The sequence below is a fragment of the Paroedura picta genome, chromosome 9 (genome assembly GCF_049243985.1).
Source record: "Paroedura picta isolate Pp20150507F chromosome 9, Ppicta_v3.0, whole genome shotgun sequence".
Classification (NCBI taxonomy): domain Eukaryota; kingdom Metazoa; phylum Chordata; class Lepidosauria; order Squamata; family Gekkonidae; genus Paroedura; species Paroedura picta.
In genome coordinates, this window is record NC_135377.1 from 87,573,437 (window position 1) to 87,596,187 (window position 22,751).

Below are 22,751 nucleotides of genomic sequence, written 5' to 3' on the forward strand. Positions count from 1 at the left end.
TTTATGCTTAAGAACATATAGGATATCACAACAGTTATGCAAGGAACATAATGCATTTTCAAAACGTTGAGAAATATGAGCAAGCAGAAACATTCTGAAGAGTCAGCTAGAGAATCCAGAACAGCTCTTAATAAAAATAATAAAAACAACAATAATAACAAGCATAAACAACTGGTTAAGAAAGTTCATGGTCTGTCATTGTTGATTGATGACTGTCCATTACCCCCTCCCCTTCCCCATTTCAGAGCCTGGTCAAGAGAAAACTCAATCCTTTGAGCATGATTTTCTGGCAAGAGGTCATTTTCTTTTTGACTTATTAGATGTATTTGTTCAGTCATTCATTAACTTTATATAACACCCTCCTGCCAAGCTGGCTCGGGGTGGTGTACAACAGCAAACAGATTACAAATAAATATAGTTTAAAATAAAATTAATACATTTCTAAAAACATTTTTAAGACTGCTAAAAATCTGCATGCATAACTCCTTTGCTGGAGGGCAGTGGGGTTGTAGGCAGTACAGTGGGGGGGGGGGGGAGAGAGAGAGAGAGAGAGAGAAGCCTGAAGGCAGAGTAGTGGTTTGGCTGGCTAGAGCAAATTTTCTCAATCAGATTTTTGCGAACCCCTGGGGTTTCCCCAAGTGGCCAGTGATGGGCCTGGAGGGGGTGGGAAAGGCAGGGGCCCTGGGTGAGTGTGTCCACAGCAATGCTTCCCAACCATATGTGGCATGATCACAACACATCGGGGGGTTCTTGAAGCCTGGAAAATATTTCAGGGATTTCTCAGTGGCAAAAAAAGATGAGAAAGACTGGGCAGAAAGGGCAATTTGAGTTATGTTTAAGAAGAAGAAAAGTTGGTTCTTACATGTTGCTTCTCTCTACCCGAAGGAGTCTCAAAGCGGTTTATATTTGCCTTCCCTTTCCTCTCGCCATAACAGACACACTGTGAGGAAGGTGAGGTTGAGAGAGCCCTGATATTACGGCTCTATCAGAACAGTTTTATCAGGGCTGTGGTGAGCCCAAGGTCACCCAGCTGACTGCATGTGGAGGGAGTAGGGAATCAAACCCAGCTCACACTCCTAACCACTACACCAAGCTAGTTAGTAGCAATGTATGTATGTATGCATGCATGCATGCATGCATGTATGTATGTATGCATGTGCAGATAGTGGTGGGATATAAACTTTAATAATAAATAAATAAATAAATAAATAAATAAATAAATAAATAAGTATGTATGTATGTATGTATGTATGTATGTATGTATGTATGTATGTATGTATGTGTCTATCTATCCTATTATGAGCCTCTTGTGGCACCGAGTGGTAAGGCAGCAGAAATGCTGTCAAGCTGTCTGCCCATGAGATTGGGAGTTCGATCCCAGCACCCGGCTCAAGGTTGACTCAGCCTTCCATCGTTCCGAGGTCGGTAAAATGAGTACCCAGCTTGCTGGGGGATAAACAGTAATGACTGGGGAAGGCACTGGCAAACCACCCTGTATTGAGTCTACCATGAGAACACTAGAGGGCGTCACCCCAAGGGTCAGACATGACTCGGTGCTTGCACAGGGGATACCTTTACCTTTATCTATCCTATTTGTCTCCCCAGCATACATTGTTCTCCATTTTATCCACAGAACAACCCTGAGAGTAAGTGACTGGCTCATGGTTCTCCAGCAAGGTTCCATGGCAGAATGGGCAACTGAACTGGGGTTTTCCATATCCTAGTCAAACACCTTAACCTCTATATTACACTGGCTTTCCAAAACAAAACAAAGCTACACACACAAATTAATACCCAAGGTAAGATCCTCCAGCAGCCTGAATATCCTGGAGTAGCCAGAGCTCAGAAGCTGAGCAGAGTTGCCCATGTTAGCTACTTGTAAATGAGACCACTAAGGAAGACAGGGATTGCTTTCTAGAGGAACTACCTCGGTTCACCTCCTGCCTTGAGAACCTCATGAGGGGTGGCCATGAGTCAGTTGGGACTTGAAGAAGAGGAAGTTTTTATATCCCACTTTTCTCTACCTTAAGGAGTCCCAAAACGGCTCAGGATGTCCTTCCCCTTCCTGCAACAAGCACTTTGTGAGATAGGTGGGGCTGAGAGAGTTCTAAGAAAACTGGGACTGGCCCAAGATCGCCCAGCAGGCTTCACATGGAGGAGGAGTGCAGAATCAAACCCAGTTCTCCAGATTAGAGTATGTTGATCTTCACCACTGGACCACACTGGTTCTCAGCACCTGATTATGAAATATTACAAAATCTTTAAAGGAACCCCATATTTTATATGCATGGCTTCCTAAAGATAGTTTTGTTCAGCAAAATAACCCCCCCCCCCAAATATGTAAATCCAACCTTTGATGCTTATGCTGAAACAAGCATGAATGGGGTTTTCATACGTGAAAGAATGCACTTATGCCTACATTATACATGGAGTAGCCCTTGGAGGTTAAATGGCCATTACTCAATCATGGCATCACCAAAAACAAACCACATTAAACCAATGTTATGGCAACAACAAGAGGCTTCCAACATGTCATGAACAGATCGCTGGAGTAGTCCAGTTTGCCAGCTGTTCCTTCAAAAGAGAAAACAAAGTTCCACATTTGAAATGGGCAATTGGCACACGAAAGCACGATAACCTCCAGCTTAAAAAAACAAACAAACATACTAACATTAATTTGGCAGCTTTTAATATGAAGGTAAAAAAACAGTGTTATGGTTGAATTATCCCGCCCCCCTTTGGTTGAATGAGTTTTCATTAGAGCTGGCCTTAGGAATTTGGAAGATTGGCAAATGGGAAAATTCAATTAGCAGATACCTGCTAGAGTTTGCATGGACTCTGAATGGTAGCTGATCATTATGGGATGCTGATGGTACTCAGTTCTGCAGCTTCTGCAGCTTACCTGTGCAAAGAGGGCAAAACGGTTTCTCTCCAGATCGCATAAATCTTTCACCTTTTACGAAATGTAAAGGCAGGCACCCTCCTTCAAGACACAAGTGGCGAAGAATGAAAACAAAGAAAACATGTCTAATTGACTCTTTTGAAGTGGGAGTTACAAGAGTAATCTGACTACCTGAGAGGAGTAAGAAGGTGAGAGAAGAATATGCCTTGATTTCAGTTACAGATAATGGAGCAGTTGTATCGCACTAGCAAAAAAAACCACACTCCCCCAATTCCCAATAGTACTTCAAAGCTCCTTAAATGAAATGAGAGGTGGCTAATCATCTGTGATACCTGTCAGCACAGGCATCCAGATCAGAGCTAAACAGCTGATATATATATTTTTTATTACCTCAGAAGTCATGTCCTGTCTCACACAAGCAGTTCGAAGGCAGCTTCTGGGTAGTTTGAGAAAGTGGGGTGGTAGTTAATGCCTGCAGTCTCAAGTTACTGCCATCACCACAATGATCTGGAAGACCTTTCTAATCCCAAGTGCTGTTTTCAACGTCATCCTTAATGACAGTAGCACACGGCTGATGTTCAGGAGGTGATTATTTGAAGGAGTAGTGGAGGGGGGGGGTGTTGATGAAAATAGGGTGAAGGAAATTAACTGCAGAGAACTATGCAACCTCCTTCCTCTTCGCCCACCCCAAGCACCATCACTGAATGTTTATCACATGGGTCATGAAAGCAGAAGAAGCAGAAGAGTTGGTTCTTATATGCCTCTTGTTCTCTACCAGAAGGCATCTCAGAGCGGCTTACAATCACTTTGCCTTTCCTCTCCCCACAACAGACACCCTGCGAGGAAGGTGAGGCTGAAAGAGTCCTGATGTTCTTGAAGAAGAGTTGGTTCTTATATGCTGCTTTGAGCCTCCTTAGGGTAGGGAAAAGCGGCATATAAGAATCAACTCTTCTTCTTCTTCTTCTTCTTCTTCTTCTTCTTCTCTACCATAAGGAATCTCAACGTGGCTTACAGTTGCCTTCCCTTTCCTCTCCCCACAATAGACAACTTGTGAGGGAGGTGAGGCTGAGAGAGCCCTGATATTGCTGCTCGGTCAGAACAGCTTATTCAGTTCTGTGGTGAGCCAAAGGTCACCCAGCTGGCTGCATGTGGAGGAGCAGGGAATCAAACCCAGTTTGCCAGATTAGAATGCTTCTAACCACTACACCAAGAAGAAGAATTGGTTTTTATACCTTGCTTTTCTCTACCTGAAGGAGTCTCAGAGCAGTTGTGCGGGGGTGGGCTGGAAGTGCAATTTGGTTTCAAATAAAAGCTGTTAATGCCAAACAATTGAGTCATATCTTGTGTTGTCCACATGCCATCTTGCAAGTCAACTGTTTTTGTTCTCCTGTTTGAGTTCATTTTTAGGGCTTTCAGTTTTAGATTTTATGATTTGCTGACTCATTGATTTGGGGATAGTTTTATTTTTACGTAAATGCCTTATTCTAGAGCCAGTTTGGTGTAGTGGTTAGGAGTGCGGACTTCTAATCTGGCATGCCGGGTTCGATTCTGCGCTCCCCCACATGCAACCAGCTGGGTGACCTTGGGCTCGCCACGGCACTGATAAAACTGCTCTGACCGGGCAGTGATATCAGGGCTCTCTCAGCCCCACCCACCTCACAGGGTGTCTGTTGTGGGGAGAGGAATGGGAAGGCGACTGTAAGCCGCTTTGAGCGTCCTTCGGGTAGGGAAAAGCAGCATATAAGAACCAACTCTTCTTCTTCTTCTTCTTCTATTTGTAAACTGTCTCAGCCACATTCGCAGAGAGAGGTGGCGTACAAATGTATTTAACATACAATTACATTCAATCCCTCCCCAACCACCAAGTTGTGTAGACAGCTACAGCATTGTCCTCCTACCCCCCCCCCCAAGTGGTTCTTCTTGAACACAAAATGGCCACTGGCGACCTTTCTCAGTTGTAGCACACATTAGCGTTCTCTTTCAATGACCTTCAGTATGTTTGCAGCTGCCATGGCTGGCTTGAAACCGAATGGGCCGAAGGAACATGGTTCTCTTTTTCATTCCCCTGTATGGGATAAAAGCACGTGATGTTTGCATTTAGTGGCAGCAAGGAGAGAGTGAGAAATCAGGGAGAGGGGAATAAAGTTTCACTCGAGTGTGGACTGTCCATATAAACCCAACTGTCGTCCAATGCCTTGATACTCGGTTCAGCAGTGTTTCTATGGGAATCTTGAATGATGTGCTGACAAAGCTTTTGGCAAAGGCAGCTAAGAGACCTCTTAGATGTTCATCTTGGGCTTCCCAGTGAACTTCAGGATGAGGAATAGTTTAGAGTCTGGCGCTCTGACAGTAAATGTTGAAAAAGACTTGAAAGCCTAATTTTATACCTTTGGTTTATAGGAGTTGTAACTGTTGTTAAATGTCCACATGCCTAATAAAAGAGATTAAGGGCCCTCTCAAAGCTCATTTGAGTACTCTTTGAACCTTATTCTCCTTTTTTTTCTTTGCTATTTTATGCCACTTCTACAATACCTGAGAATTTAGCCCAGTCATATACATTTACAGAGCATATCTGCCAAGATCTTTCCTTGTTTCTGGAGAGTCACAGATAACAATAACAATAACAATAACAATAACAATAACAATAACAATAACAATAACAATAACAATAACAATAACAATAACAATAACAATAACAATAATATTTATTATATTTATTTCCCGCCACTCCCCGTAGGCTCGTGGCGGGTCACAGTAGTCCTATCCCCATTAAAATACCCATTAAAAGACTTTAAAACAATCCCAACACGGCGGAAGCTCTTATTATTCCCACCCCTGCTATCAGAGCAGCAGGGAAGGTGGGGAGGAGATCTAATTTACGAGGTCCGGGGGGGGGGGAATGCTGGCACTCATTCGCTGACCCCGGCCTCAATCAAAAACCTGGCGGAAGAGCTCCGTCTTGCAGGCCCTGCAGATGGGAAGGAATGAAATGACTATGTCACAAAATATTTGAGATCTTACAGTTTTAACTTTGCTATATCTAATTGACAAAAAAGAATTTCTAAAATCATAAGGACCCATCTAAACCTGCTTAGCTGCATTTAAATTCACACCACCATGGAGGAACATGGGCTGAGTAAATTCCTGCAGGGTTGGACCATAAGACTGTACCCTGCATACATATATATATTTAGCTGCTGTTGCTTACACTTTATTGAAGTCTTGGGATGGGCATGAACCAGCTCCCAAGTTTGACATGTATTTTGGCCAGTTCGTGATTTGTGAAGTGAAATCCATGGCAGATCAACTGGCATGAACTTTTAAGCTGTGGTGGTTTGTGCTGGTTTGTGAACAGGTATGTATCCAGGCAGGATGCCTCCACTCAATCTAAATCTTTATAGAACTTCAAAATAACAGGATGGGTAGAATTTGAAGGTCTTGTAGAGCAGTGGTCCCCAACCCGCGGGCCGCAGCCTGGCGCCGGGCCGCGAAGGCCTTGGCGCCGGGCCGCGGCTCCTTCTTCCCTCCCCCCCAAAGCGAGAAGATCGCCAGGCCGCGAGCAAATTGGCCGCCAAAGCGGCCGATTAGCTCGCGGTCCGGCAAGCTTCTCACTTTGGGAGGGGAGGGAAGAAAAGCTTGCTGAGCCGCGAGCTAATCAGCCGCTTTAGCGGCCGATTTGCTATCGGCTTGGAGGGGCCGGGAGGGGAAGCCACGGACGCCGGCATAGCCTACTGAAGTCTGCCCTAAGGGAAGCAACCTATGCAGGGGAGCCAATGGGTGCCCACCTCATTTGGCTGACCCCAGGCCATCTGGGAAAATGAGCCCCTGGCCTCCCAGCTGGGTAAGCCGCACTCATGCAACCTCTTACCAAGGTCCCGAACCCCAGGGAGTCCAATCGCACACCGGACTCCCTGCCAACAGGCTCCATCCTATGCAAACCCACAACTGTGATGAAATATTAACAGAGAACATCCAACTCAATCATTGACATAGGGTGGGTGGGAGGGAAGCTGCTCCGCGGCATCCTGGAGAAGAGGCAGGGACTCACACCTATGGCGCCTTCTAAGCACCACGGTCCCGCCTCTCCTTTTTATGCTGTGCACAATGCGAGCACATCCACCTCCAGCCAGCCCTTCACAACATCAACCGGTGGCCATGGTGAGTCTTTGCTGCACAATGTCGCCTGCTGGGGCATTCTACCACAAATTTCACACACCTTTTTGTCTGGTGATTTAAAGATCACGATGGTTTGTGATTGCATAAACCAGGCACTCCAAAAACCAAATTGGACCACATTTCATCAGTCTGTGCCCATCCCTATCACTGATAGCCAAACTAAAACCATCAGCCAGTATATATAGGATGCCAACCTCTAAATGGGCTCCCCTGGAGTTGCAGCTTATTTCCAAACTACAAAGGCATGTTCTGAAGAAAATAGATATCTTGGATGGTGAAATCTCTGCTGTTGGACTGCACTGTGGTCCTTGTCCTCCCCAGGCTCCCTCCCCAAATCTCCAAACTGGACCTGGCAATCACTCCTACTGCCACACTGCTGGCTTGGAGGGGTGTGGCTGCCCTACTATGCAATTCCACAGCTGTGCAAACGTATGTGCCACTAAATTCTCTTCTAAAAGGGTAGCAATTTCTGTTTATTCTCCCCTTGCACTGTATCTTCCTGACCCCCTCCAATAATTTTAGAGGACTTTGGATGAGGAATTTGGCACAAATAATCACCACCTTTTACAAAAAAAATATTACATAACATTTTTTTAAGAAAGGGTGACCATTTCCAATTATTTGTTCCTTGCACTGTATCCTGCTGACCTCTTTCAAAAAAGATTTTTGGATGAATAGCTAGCACCTCTTAAGAAAACATCAGGACCTTTAAAACTGATTATACATGGCGGTGGCCACACCAGGCCGCCACTGGTTTCTCACAGTGGGGCAACATGCTCCACTACTTCCTGTGTACGCATGGGGGACTAAATCCCCCAGCTCATACAGTCCAGCCTGGAGTTGTGTGTGCACAATCACAACTCCAGGGATGGAAGGTTCTACTGCAACTTATGGGGAAACAAGGGTTCCACAGCAGGATGGTGGGATAGCAGCATTGTGGGGAAATGCCTCCTTTGGCCCCATAGCACCATCAAGCCAAACAGGGCATTTTGTATCCCTGTGGGGAGACAGTAGGTGGGGGGCAGAAGCCAGGCTTCAAAGGCCTGACTCTTCCTGTATGCATGGGCCTGGCTTGGCCAGGCCTTTGATGGCTGCCACAGCAAGAAAGGGGACATGGAATTTTCAACATTCCCTTGCCACAGATCACCCTAAAGCGGGCTAGGGCCAGGAGGATGGCCTGGATGGTGACGATCTTGTGCATAAGCATGGATTAGCCCTGCGGTCATAAAGGTGCCTTCCCTGCCCATGCATAATTGGTCTATATCTTCCAAATCTAGCTGGATACGGACTTCACTTTTATGGTAAGGCTATAAGCTATGCAAGATCTGCCTTTCATATTGGATCTCAGTTGACTTATTTGTTCAGGCAAGCTTGTTGACACAGCTGCTGCTAAAACCACCTAGTTATTTATTGTATTCCCTGCCTCATTTTCTTAGACTCAAGACAGCTAAAGAAGTGACACCATGCTGCAAAGCCATAAAACTGAATGTAACCCTGAAACAACAAGATTAAAAAAAAAATACAGATGAATCTGCAGAAGAAATTTACTTCCTGTCCAATGCCCTATAGCAGTGTTTTGTCCAGTCACAGAAGTGTGAATCTGAGTGCGGCAAATACATCTCCCAAGAAATCACAATGAAAACTAAACTTACATTTATTCAAGTAAAACCTCTTCACATTCAAATTGCATTTTTCCCTGTCACAAATGGCCAGCTAATCCATCATCACCTGTATGGGAGAATGAGTACATTGTGTCTACAGGGGAGTCCGGCAGAGACATGAGTCTTCATGGAAAGCCATGTACAGACAGTGAGAAGAAAGATGGAGAAAGAGAGATAAGAGGGAGTCAATGGAGAAATCCCATGTTAAGACAAAAAGAGGCATCCCATTCAGGGACGTAAGAGCTATACATACTTAGGGTGATGTAGACCCCCATACACACACACACACGATGTCCAGGCATGCTGAATTGATCACTCCAACGTTATTGACATCATGTTCTGACCTAAGCTAATCAGGGTCACTCCTGGCTGATACCTGGATGGGAGACTCCAAGGAATGACATAGGACAGGCAGTGACAAGGCACCTCTGAACATCTCTTGCCTTGAAAACCCTAAAGGGTTGACATGAGTCTACTGTGATTTATGACAGCCTGGTGAAATAGGCTCATGCTCTTTGGTAACTGCAGATGCAACCTCGTATGTCACCTAATCTTCCAGATCTCCCCCTCCCTCTTTCTCAACTATGCCATTTAAGCATTAAGGTGGCTAGCTGCGTTGGTCTGAAGCAACAGAGCAAAGTTAGTGTCCAGTGGCACCTTTAAGACCAACAAAGTTCAATTCTGGGTGAAAAGTGGCATGGACATGCACGTGAAAACTGACACCCTGCATTAAACTTTGTTAATTTAACTATTAAGTTACACGTCTATCTTGCCCTACATGAATAGGCCAATCTGCCAGGTGCGCAATGTAGCATAGTTCATAGCTCCTCCACCAGGCATTTGGTCGAGGTCGACCTGAACCACCACTTCCCACGACCCCCCCCCCCCGCCTTCCTATGGCACCCACTACAATTCCGCCCAACCACTAAAATTCCGCCCAACGTTAATTTAATGTTTTCCGTATTTTTCTTCTGTTCTACGTTGCTTGCTATTATCACTTTATTATTGTTCAACTGGGTTACTTGCATTGTTTCTGTTTTATACGAACTGCCCCGAGCCTTCAGAGTGGGCGGTATATAAATAAATAGATAAATAAATAAATAGATAAATATATAGCAGTGCAGTTCGTTCCTCCGTATCATGTAAACAAACACAGACTCCCCTCTCCCAGAGTCATCTGATTAGTAATTCAGACAGCTGGAATCACACCAGAGATGACACGTGGGTAGCCTCTTCCCACTCATTAGAGCTGTTGCTTACCTAGCAATGAGACGGCAAGCCACCAGCAGTCACATCATCCAAATCCTGAGCAAACCCCTCAGAGACACGCAGACCAGCTAATAAGCTGCAGTGGGACACTGGACACTTCCTGCTGCCTCTGTGTTTTCTCTCTCTCTCAACAATACTTAAGTTCTTGGGCCCACAAATGGGCAGTAAGCAGATGATGTCTGTGCACACGTTGGAGGAGAGAGGGAGTATTTTCTTCCTGAGTATTATGATGCAGCATAGCATAGCCTGATCTCGGAAGCTAACCAGGGTCAGGAGAGGAGATGACTGAGAGGGGATCTGATAACCATCTTCAAGTATTTAAAAAGGAGCCATATAGAACAGTGGTCCTCAACCTTTTTATCACCGGGGTCCGGTCACGCTTGACAATTTTACTGAGGCCCGGGGCGGGGGTAGTCTTTTGGCAAGGGATGTCGCCCCCGCCTGAGCCCCTGCTCCGCTTGCTTTCCCGCTGGCGCCCCTGACTTCCTGCCACCCATTGGGGGGGCGCTGCCAGCAGCAGCTGCGCAGTGCCACATCAAGGGGGAGCCCCAGCCATGGTGGCCTCTGGAGAACACCAAAGGTGAGCCGGCGGCAGAGTGGCAGGGCATCCCCCAAGGCAACAGCCGGGGAGGAGGACGAGGAGGAGCCTTGGCCTGGTTCTGAGTGATCTAAGGACCGGTCCCAGTCCCTGGACCGGGGGTTAGGAACAACTGATATAGAAGATGGAGCAGAGTTGTTGCCTCTTGCCTCGGAGGGACGGACCAGAACCAATGGGATGAAATTAATTCAAAAGTAATTCCCTCTAAACATCTGGAAGAAGTTCCTGATAGTTAGAGCAGTTTCTCAGTGGAAAAGGCTTCCTCAGGAGGTGGTGGGTTCTCCATCTTTGGAATTTTTTAAACAGAGGCTGGTCCCATCTGAAGAAGAGGCCGATTCGGTGAAGGCTTAAGGAGGTGGCAGGTTACAGTGGATGAGCGAGAGGGTTGTGAGTGTCCTGCATAGTGTGGGGGGTTGGACTAGACGACCCATGAGGTCTTCTCCAACTCTATGATTCTATGATTCTAGGATTCTAGGACTTGGATGGGAGACCACCACAGAAGAGCGTGCAGAAGAAGGCCATGGCCGACCACCTCTGCTTCTCTCTTGCCTTGAAAACCCCAAATCAGCTATGACTTGACAGCACTTTATGCACACACACTGCATTTTTTCCTCCTGAAATGAGGATTAAAAAAACGACTCTCCTAAAAAGTGAAAGACTAAAGCTGTGATCCTTCTTATTCTCATATAAGATCAAAGATAACAACAACAAAGCCTACAGAACAACTTGCCAACTTTCACTAAGTCATTGCTATCAGCATATCTTCTGCTATAGTATAGGGAGAAAGGATGGAGCTAAGGAAATCAGTTTGCGTCTTGTATTTGCTCTGTAAGAGCTTGAAGTTTGATGATTTAAAGAGCCTGGGTTAGCTGTTGTGTCTTTCTTCCAAGATCTCAGAATGGCTTAACTGTGCGCAAGCTTTGACCAGTGGAAGGCCAAGGTCAGCCCTCATCAGGCCTGCAGGGGTCCCTTTTGGAAGCACCAGGACTCGTCTAAGAAAGAAATTCTGAATAGACTCCAGGCTGTTAAATGTTTGCTCTTTCGAACCCCAAATGACAATGCCGTAGAGAAGGTGAGGGATAAATTTAGCGAGATGAATCATTTTTACCACCAAAAAGCAACCCTCCTATGCCTACGTTGGAATAAAAGCATTATAAGAATTTTTGAGCATTTTATTTTTCAGATTTTACCTTCTTCAAGTATCGATTTTAATCTTTTCCTGATTGTTTGGGTGGGAGGGGTAGATCACTCTCTTTAAGGGGATAAAGCTGGGCCCAATGAAGAAAAATCATCTTTGCCAGCTTAATTTGTCTACCCAAGAAATTGAGTGACAGATTAACTGCACTGTTAGTGTGCATTTCCCCCCTTTTTTATAATCTTCAAAGGTCATTCCTCAGCCATCTTGAGGTTCAGCATTTATGCTCATCAAGGAACACAGAGTAATATTGGTACTAACACAAATCGCTATAATCTCACGTATTAAAAGCGATGTAGGTGAATGATTCCCTGATGATGATTAATGATGTGCACAGTCTTTAAATAAATGGCAAGCAGGAGGGAGCCACAGCTGTTGACAAAATGCATTTACTGCCCCATGAGCAACATTGTGTTATCGCTGGGAAAGAAGCTTTCTCTAACTTCAGGTCACTACGAAAAGCCCATCGTAATTGTTTTTCTGAGGATCTGTGCGGGACTCAGAACGACAAACATATATTCATTCATCCCATGACTTCCAAAACCTAAATGGGCCATCACAGATATACAGGGCTGTAGATTTTTTAAAATCGTGTTCCAAGCGATTTTTCCAACTGCAGTCAGTTCACACAGTCTATCACTGGTGATTCCATGCTGAACTGAAAGATCATCTAGAAATTTGTGCGAGGATAAACTGTAGAAATGTCACATACCTCAGCAGTGGTCAGCCTTTGGGGTCATAAGCCAAAGCTGAATTAGATGCTAGTGCTTCTGGAATGTACACCGTATTACATGTGCAGCCGTATTACATGTGCAACCCCAAAAACAAACAGGACAGAAGACATAACTCTGAGCTATAGTATGGACCACAAGGTCTCCACCTCTGGTCCAGCAGTGCCAAAAATCAGTGGTTGTCAAGCTTCATGTAACAACAAATCTGAAGATTGGCCATATCTCCTCTGCCTGCCTGCCTGCCTGCCTGCCTGCCTGCCTGCCTGCCTGCCTGCCTGCCTGCCTCTCTATCTATCTATCTATCTATCTGTCTGTCTGTCTGTCTGTCTGTCTGTCTGTCTGTCTGTCTGTCTGTCTAACTAACTAACTAACTAACTAACTAACTAACTAACTATCTTCACACTGCCACTCAAGGTCCTCAATCAAGCACTCAGTGCTTTTTTCTGCATTGATTTAACAACTTTAAACCATCATCTTTGATAATTTATTGCATTAAACGGCTTAATATTTAAATGCTGTCTCCCAATTGTAAAACATTTTTCAAACATATCATAATCAACCTATTGAGACTGATGTCCTTCAGAATGGAAAGTGGATGATGCCGAGAGCAGAATGACCTTTGTCTGTGGTGAGATTTGAACCAAGGAGTTCTGCCTGTTTCCAAAGTTTCCCAACTTACATTGGAATGACAGCCTTCACACAGAGGGGGGTGGGGGGTTCTAAAAACACCAGAACTAAAGTATTCAACAAGGACACTTGGAAAAGTTGAAGACCATAGGAAAAGAGGAAGACCCAACACGAGTTGAATTGACTCAATCAAAGAAGCCATAGCTCTCCATTGGCAAGATCTGAGCAAGGCTGTTAAGGATGGGGTGTTTTGGAGGTCTTTGATGCTTCACAGGGGTGGAGCCTGCATGGAGGTTTTATTCCAATCCCAGGTCGATTCAGTCCCTGCCATCTCCACTGAATGCGATTTCCATTTTGATTTTTGTCCGATTTATATTTTCCCTCTGCAACAAACATGATTGATCTGGAGTGACCCTACCTTTATCCTGCAATATCTTAGAGTGCTTTTAATCCTCAATATTTGAAGAATCACATTGAGAAAGCATGAGGAGCTCTGGCTGCTTCGAATTTGCTGAAAACCTCCATGGTAGGGAAGCCCTGATTGGCCAGGGCTGGTTCCATGGAAGAGAAGCCCTGATTGGCCAAGGCTGTAAGCTTTCCTTAAAGGGGAAGCCCTAATTTTCTCTCAGCAGAAGCTACAGAAGCCCTAATTTTTGTCGGTACAGATTTGCCTCGTGGGTTTTTTTCTGCCTCCTCTGCTGTCTCCAATCATCTGCCCCCCCCCCCCCGGTTCAAGAAAAGAAAGAGGCTCCTGCTGTGCTTGGGTCCCCCGTCCACTTCTGATCTCCCCTAACCAGGTGCAGAACACTTTTCAATGGGGAGGGGGAGAGAAAGACCCGAGTTCAAACCGATCTAGACTCAGTAGGATCCACAAAGGAATAAACAAAGTAAGTGCAGATTCAGCCAAGTCAGAAGCAACCTGACAGCAATTCACACACATGCACAAAGTGCTCAAACAGCATGAAACAAATTCTGAAATGCTGAGATTAAAACAAAACAAAACAGGCATTGAATTACTGCCTTTTAGAGGCCATTAGGGACAGATTTTTGAAAGTCCCTCCCTTACTTACATTAAAAGTCTATGTTTCTGAATAAAGCAGTCTTTCTCATACAGGGTTTCATCAAACCCTGGAGGTTTGCAACAGCCCCGGACTTCTTTATAGGTAATATATAGTCTGCACCATCTTAAAAAAAAATTATTTGGGTTGTGATGAAGTGGCCCTGTATGCATATCATTTAGTGGACAATTGTTACAGGATAATGTGTGAGTTTTGATTTACAGTTATTTAGACCAGTTGTCCCCAACCTTATTATCACTGGGGACCGGTCAACACTTGACAATTTAACTGAGGCCCGGGAGAAGGGTTGTCTTTTGCCGAGGGACATCACTGCTGCTGCCTGAGCCCCTGTTCCACTTGCTTTCCTGCCGGCGCCCCTGACTTCCCGCCACCCGCTGGGGGGGGGCGCTGCCAGCAGCAGCTGCGCAGTGCCAAGCCAAGGGGGAGCCCCAGCCATGGCGGCCACTGGAGAACACCAAAGATGACCCAGCGGCAGAATGGCAGGGCAGCCCCCAAGGCAGCAACTGGGGAGGAGGACGAGGAGGAACCGTGACCCGGTACCAACTGATCTACGGACCGGTATCGGTACCGGTCCCCGGACCGGGAGTTGGGGACCACTGATTTAGACCATAGAATAATTTGTTTACATCCCAGTTAAGAAAAAAAAAACATAATTAAAATATTTCTATAATTTATGTACATATATTTGGTTTTCTTGCAAATCTTTGCTGTTGCTTTGACAATACGGCAAGGGTAGTCAAACTGCGGCCCTCCAGATGTCCATGGACTACAATTCCCATTGAGCCACTGCCAACAAATGCTGGCAGGGGCTTATGGGATTTGTAGCCCATGGACATTTGGAGGGCAGCAGTTTGACTACCCCTGCAATATGGTCTTCTGGTCCCCACCCTTTCCTCCGGCCCCTAGATTCACTCCATCTCATTTTCTTGTCATGTGCTTCATATAAGGAAAAAGTGTCCTGCAACCCCACCAAACTCCCTAGCCAAGTCTGTTCCTGAAGAGGCATCTGATGGCAGTGTTGAATTTCAGCTATGCAACTGAGGTAAGACTCCAGAGCGAAATATTTAGTATTCATGATGTGGAGGCAGGCAGAATCTCATGATTTTTGAAAATCATTTGAGTGTGCGAACCGGAGTAATTAATCTTCCCTGCTTGGTTGTGTGCGTGTTATTTTTCCTTGCCGCACCTTCCATTTCTTAGCTCTCACGCTGCTGAGAAGAAGATCTCTGCTTCCTCTCCAAGCACAATCAGAACACAGCTAATAACCAGACAAAGGTATCGACTCAAAATGCGAAGATAATAATGGAGAGTGCCTTCCCCAGAACACATGCGCTCACACAGCATGAATAACAAAAAACCACGCAGGAAGTCTCTTGTTTCTCTACTAACTGCCACCCCTGAAGTGTGACTGTCTGCTATTTGATCTGCTGTGACAAATGAAAAGTGCCGAATTGCAGTACCAGAAGCAAATTAAAGAGATGTTGAGGATTTAAAGGGGGAAAAAAATCAAACAAAACAAAATTGGGCGATGATGCAGGCATTGTAAGCTTTGAGGACACATTTGTTCTGCGGTTGCTGTAACACTATTTATTTCCTTCCTTGACGGCCTGTCTTTCTCCCCAATGGAGACCCAAAATGGTTCCTCTCCTCCACTGAATCCTTCCAACAACCCTGTGAGGGAGATTTGGCTGAAAATGTGTGACTACCCTAAAGGGCAGCCAGCGGAGAGGGGATTCAGATCTGGTCTTCCTGACCTCCCTCTTGTAGGCTGCAGCAGTTTTGTCTCCCAGGGGCAAGATCAAAATGTTACCTGAAATGAGTCCTTCAAGGGGAAGTGTGGGGAATTTGAAAACTTATTGATTATATTAGCAAAAGGCAGGGTAATTTCAAGATCCTTTTTTACCAATGTTTACAGAGGTGTCAGATGGCAGTATAATTTTAATTCTATGAGGCCATGAAGAATGGCTCTGGGGCAAGGCTAGGTTGTCCTTCTAACCATTAGAATAGTGGGGTAGCAAAATGTGTCCTGTGGCTGTTGCTGTGGGTGGAATGCTCAGGAGCTCTGCCCCCCAACCAAGGTAAGGCCCACCACCCATCTCCACCAGTGTCTGGTTCAAGAGCAAAGCATGTTTTGGGATCATCCTTGCTGCTTGGTGAACTGCACTCCCTCCCTCCTTAGGTAAGACCTGTGAAGTCACAGTCAGGCCTACTGGGAGACTAGGGCCCATTCTGCACACATAGGATAATGCACTTTCAATGGGCAGCTGGATTTTCCTGTGCGGAACAGGAAAATGTACTTCTAAAGTGCATTGAAAGTGCATTATCTATTGTGTGCAGACTAGGCCTAGGATAGGTAAGGAAAGTGCATTTGGTTCACTTAAACCATAAAAAATATGGAAAAATACATTCCTATTTTCAAGACAAATACAAATTAGAGTATCTGTCTTGACAACTAATTTAGCTGACCTGAATAAAAGCTGAATTTTTCTGGTTTTTATTCGGGAATGTTCAGCTATCTCAATCCCATTTCACTCCTCCCCCTCCTCTTTCAAGAAAAGGGAAGTGAAGTGGAACACCAAAATGGCTTCTGGCCATTTAGCCCTCACAGCATGGCTGGTCTGTCCATCAGCTGTGGGTTTTAAATGGCTGGCAGCATTTAACATCTCCATTTTGCTTCCCCCCTTCCAAATGGAAAAAGTACAAGAGAAGGTTTTAAATAGCTGCCAGCCATTCCAGTTTTACAGCAAGCAGGTGCGCTTCCCACATTTGGAAGGGGGGAGGGGATCAAAATGAAGATTTTAAATGGCTACCGGCTTGATGGATCCACCTGTCAGCTGTGTGTTTTAAATGGCTCCCCCTCATCCAAATGGAGGACAGTGAAACGAGGGGCCAGCTCAGGCAGTAGAACTGCCATCTCTGTGCAATCAGTGTTCGGACTTTGGGATTTTGGGGGAGTACCATTTTTGGGGGGTGGGGTGGGTGGGGGTCCAATAGACCCAAACCAAAAACAAAATTGATATATTTTTATGTCCATCCCAATTGAACATATAACTCAGCTCCAAAGTGAGGCCACAAGGGAAATGTGGGAAGAATACTAAACTTCCCCCTGATTGCTTTCTTGATTGTTAATGGCTGTGGTGTGTTAAGTTTTATCTCCTCCAGAAGCTTATACAAGATGCAGGATTAATTCTGGAAAAAAAAAGGCAACGTCCAGAGGGACGGCTGTATTCGTCTGCAGCTGTCAATATAACCAAGCATTTCATGGCAGATGGATGCCACACATGGGGAAAAGTGGGCAGAGGCTCACGGAAGCTTATGCTGCAATGGATTTGTTGGGGGTTAAAGTGGCACAGGACTTCTATTTGAGTTTAAAAGGACATTTCTGAAGTCACTTTTGTAGTGCAGAAATTATAACGGCCTGAAATTATGACCAATTTTCATCCTTATATAGCTTGGGTTGCAATCCTAGGCTGGTCTACTCACCATCCTATGCAGTTCTATTCCTGGAGGCCTACTCCCATGGAAGTGTTGTTACGATCTCATTATTTGAAAATGTTATTTTGTGCAGACACACATCTTACCTCAATCCAGCAGCGTTGCTCTCAGACTGCTGAAGAATCTCAAACTGCCGGGACGATGCCCTTGGAAAGCTCATAGCGCGTGGACGGTCATTCTGTGTTGCAATTTGATGTAAGTTCCTTATGAGCCCCAGAGTTAGGAAACTGATCTTTGCCCTCTATGGCTAAGCAGGCAGTGGGGTGCACCAAGATGTAGGAAGCAATGTGACATCGAAGCACCTGAACCAATGGCAAACACCGAGCACACTAACTTTGAGGAGCAGATGTCAGAGTAGTTCATCCAGCAGTGTCAAGAAGGGAAAGAAGAAACAAGAATGAGTGCTGAACAAACACATAAATGAAGACTACCAAGCTGCTGTTCCTTGTGGCGAAGTCTACCCTTCCCCACAGTAACCAAATTCCACAAAGCCAGAGCTCATGTGTCAGGAGAATATACATGCCCTGATTCCATATTGTTATCCAAGTCGCACTCTTATCTCCATCTCTACATGGGTAACGTAGCTTGGCGTGAAGAGCTGAACGTAATGGCATGGGCTCCCTGAATACAAATAAAGGAGTTATGAACGTGTGACCCCCCCATCCCCACTCAGCACTTCCAATCAACCAGGATGCTCGATGCCGGATGGACTATTAACATCCATTTTAATTAACATCCACCCAAAGACATTTCAGAGCCATCAGATCAGAACCACTTTTCATCGTGGCTTTTAGTCCTGAGCATCTTATCCTCCTGTCTCACCACTTGAACCAGAAGCCCAGGAAATGCCATTTAAAGAGGAAGAAGGAGAGGGAGAGAGCAGGGATTTATACCTGATTTTCTCTACCTTAAGGAGGCTCAACTCAGCTTCCCTTCCTCTCCTCACGCCAGGCACCTTCTAAGGTAGGTGGAGCTGAGAGAGTTCTGGGAGCACTGTGACTGACTGGTTCAAGGTCACCCAGCAGGCAACATGTGGAGGCCTCAAACTGCAGCATTTAGGGTATCTTTTTCCCTAAGAAATCCGACTCTGCCACCAAGCTACGAACCTGCACACGCAGACTACATTCGTGTTCCAAAAATAAGGCAGCATACAACACCTTTCAAGAGTCTGCTTGTCTTCAACACACTCGCTGTCTCTGAAACCGTCTGAGAACTTCATTCCCAACCGGACCTTGACCTCTGCCTTCCTGCATGGCTGCTGTCCAAAAAAACTACCCACCTCTTTCACGGTCTCCCTCCTAGAACAATACCTCACAGTCTCCATTCTTCATGGCTTCTCATTTCTGCTTTCTTTCATCCTCCATTGACTTCTCCCCAACCTTGAAGGTCAATGCCTTAGTTTCTTCTCCTTCCCTCCCTGCTGCATGTCTGCCTCACCACTCAAAAGTCTTACCCAGCTAAAAAGAGGAGCCTGGCAGGTACTCTTCTAACTGTCCTTCATCCTTCTTCTACTGACTTAATCCTTCCCCAAAGCCTTTTGATGTCAGCCCTGTCGAAGGCTGTCTCCTTTTTCTTCCGTTGTCTCTTTTCTCTCCAATGCCAAAAGCTCCCTAATTAGAGATCCCAGATGTATATACTCCTCCTGTAACTGCTTACAGAGCCTTCCCTTCCTCCTCCACCTCCTCTCCTTCAAGTTGGTTACACATCACACATGACAGGGAGTGCTCTGTCAAGTTGTTCCCCCTCACAGCAAATGTCTGTTGGGCTACTTCCAGTTGAGTCTTCTGTGGCTCATACAGTGAATTGTTTTAATGCTTCCATTGCATTTGAATCGTTTCTCCTCTGCCTTTTAGATATCCCTTATAGCCAATAAAACTGAGCCTTTGTATTTAGAACCACTTCTGCTTTCCCAAGACATCACTTCCAAATGTGCTTGTCTATGCACAGACAAAGACCAAAGGTGTGCTCTTCAGAAGGCCTTTTATTCTGAACAGATGTGGAGAAATGTACAGGATAATGGTGGTAGGACATGGCCCAAGTTGAACTGCAAGTTTCGGAGAAGTAAGAGAACTCAGCGGGTTGCCATGCTTCAGTGAGAAGCCTAGGGACTTCAGAGAATCCTGCTCTATATTCTCACTGTTGCCTTTTTCTCTTTATCCTCTTGGCAAAATCCACTTCACTCTTGATTCCAGTGGAGTAATTCCAGTGGAGTAATTGCCCTGATGTCACCTTGGGCATTCTTGCTCTGGAAGTGAGTCCTTCTCTGATCACTTAGAAGGACCAAAGATTTCATGGAAAGTGGAGAAGTTCATCCAAATTTCATTCAACACAGTGGTGGCATGTTCTGTAGTAGCCACCTATATTCTTCATAATTCTATCACCTCTTTATCCCACCAGCCCACCAAGAAACTCAGGATAGCATACATATATATACCCCACCCTCTCTTTTTTCCCTCATAACAAGTGAGAGATAGTGATTGGCCAAACTTCACCCAGTGCCTGACATGGCTACGCTTGGCTTTGAACTTATGTTTTCCAAGGCCCATGTTTTAGCGATTGTAATAGAATTTCATAGGACTGCAAGAGCTGTGAGGGCCTTCAAAATACGTCATACAGAAAAGTATCTGCCCAGTATATCTAAGTTTTATAGAAGCTATATTCATGGGAGATTCCCCCCCAAGACATTAAAGCTGATGAAAGTAAAGCAATTAGATATTCTACGTGGTTTTAAAAGTTTAGAATCATAGAATCATAGAGTTGGAAGGGGCCATACAGGCCATCTAGTCCAACCCCCTGCTCAACGCAGGATCAGCCCTAAGCATCCTAAAGCATCCAAGAAAAGTGTGTATCCAACCTTTGCTTGAAGACTGCCAGATAGCATTCTCTTATGTATCAGTGACTCCTTTGGTATGATCTTCCATAGTTTCAGGTGTCATACTAATGCTAATCACTCACTTCAGTCCAGATCACAGCTATCCAAATATGTTTACTCTTTGGAAACAGTTGGAAGAGAATGGAAGCAAGCATGTTGGCCCGGGATGGGGGCTCAGGGGTCTATCCCCATGACCTGTTTTGCCATCTATTTGATCACTGTCCAAAACCTTAAATATAGACCTTGAATGTTATTAGCATCATGCAAATTGCTACCAACACTCACACATATTGGAAAGCTTACAGACACCCCCTGGATGGAAAGAAAGGATGCTTCTGGTTGGGTGGGCATCAAATACTGTAAGTCTGATTCCACGTGATGTTGGCTGTGCCGGACCACCCCTCTGGCAGCATGTAGTTCCCACAGTGGACACATTTCTGCATTGGATCAGCTCCTGTACTGAAATGTGTCTCACCAGGGGATGCAGCCATGGTAGACAGGTTCTGCTATGTGTGTGTGGGGGGGGCAGGGTTTTTAAATTTTTCAGGAAGTTGGGATTGCATGGGAATGTAATCCTGCCTTCCTGCTACTTTTTTTCTAAAATCCCTGATCTAGCCCATCAGATCGGACCCTCATAAAAAATGAGCTTGGCATCTCTGCAGAGATACGTATGCACATAGAGCCATATGCAGATTCTTTCAACATTCTCCACAAAAGAGAAGAGAGAGGTTCACATGAGGACATCAACAAACCAGGTTTGAACCCATCTAGGTTTAAGATTATCTTGGAATATCTGAATCCAGCCAAATCAACTGCTACAGATCCCTTCAACTTTTTCTTCTGATTAAGGCAGTCCAGGGCATTTTGGAGTCTGCAGCAGAAAATAAAATCGTAATGGTGCCTTTTGTGGCGATAGCACTCAAAACATCATATCTAAGATCCTTCCTGGTGGATGAGGATTGGAAAATCTACTTTAGCATTTGTGCAATATTCAACTGTGGTGACTGCTAAAAAAGCATTGAATCTTGGTCTATTCAAAAACTTTGAGTCAAAAGAACAGTAAGATAAGAAAGGAATTAATTGATGTTTTACTGTTAGGTTACCTACCACCTTAAAAATAATATCCCACCTCACCATATGTTTGGGGCTCTGTCCAGGACCTCCAAGGTTCTCCGAAATCCCAAGGAAATTATATGCAAGAACCCAGGTTTGCTTACAAGGAGATTTTAATAAACAATGACCATGCTTACAGAAATAGCAGGCTAAGCTTCCATATGCCGGGTCTCAAAGGCATACAAGTACAGCGAAAATTAGCCAGAACCCCAAACGAGATGCATAGTTAAAACTAAGCTTCTTATAACCCTAATTGATGGCTACAAGTCAAGAAATAATTAATCAGGCTATCCCTAACACTAAGAAGAACCAAGCCATCTTGCACCTGGTGTCTATGAAGTTCTTTGTTATTCCAAAAAAGCAAACCTTCTTTGGAAAAGTTTCTTTATTAGAGCAGAGCAAGATACTACATGTAAGGCATAGTTAGAAGTAACTTACAGAACATTAGCACACACATATAGGGGCCAGGGGAGATATCCCCCCTCCTGGGAACATAGAGCAGATAGCACATCAAGGAAGTCACAATATCTTGATAATAACTATGGGTGCAAAAATGAAGGGACAGGAGAGAGAAGAGAGAACAAATGGTCGTGGGAGGAGTGGGGAAGGAAGGTGAGGCATGTTAGAGCATCTGGCATGCTTGGAGACTTCAAAGGGATTTCGTCCTTGGGTGTCAGCTACACTCAAGCATGGCAAAACATCAGAACAAGGCTACAAACTACTAAATCATGGCATAAATACATGGGGGTTTCTGGCAGTGTCTAGTGGTGAGAGGAATCAAATCAGGCTTTGAAGACAAGAGCTGCTAACAAGTATGAGGGGGAAGGAGATCATCTTGGAAGTGGCCTGACAGCGATCTCCTCACAAAGCCCAAAGTAAGTAAAGGTCAAGCAACTGCCTGTTAAAAAGAAGAAGAGAAAAGAGCTGGAGGCTTACAAACACTACTTGAAGGAGTCCCAAAAAAGCCTACAAACTCCTTTCCTTTCATCTCCCCATAACACACACCCTGTGAGGTAGGTGCGGCTGAGAGAAC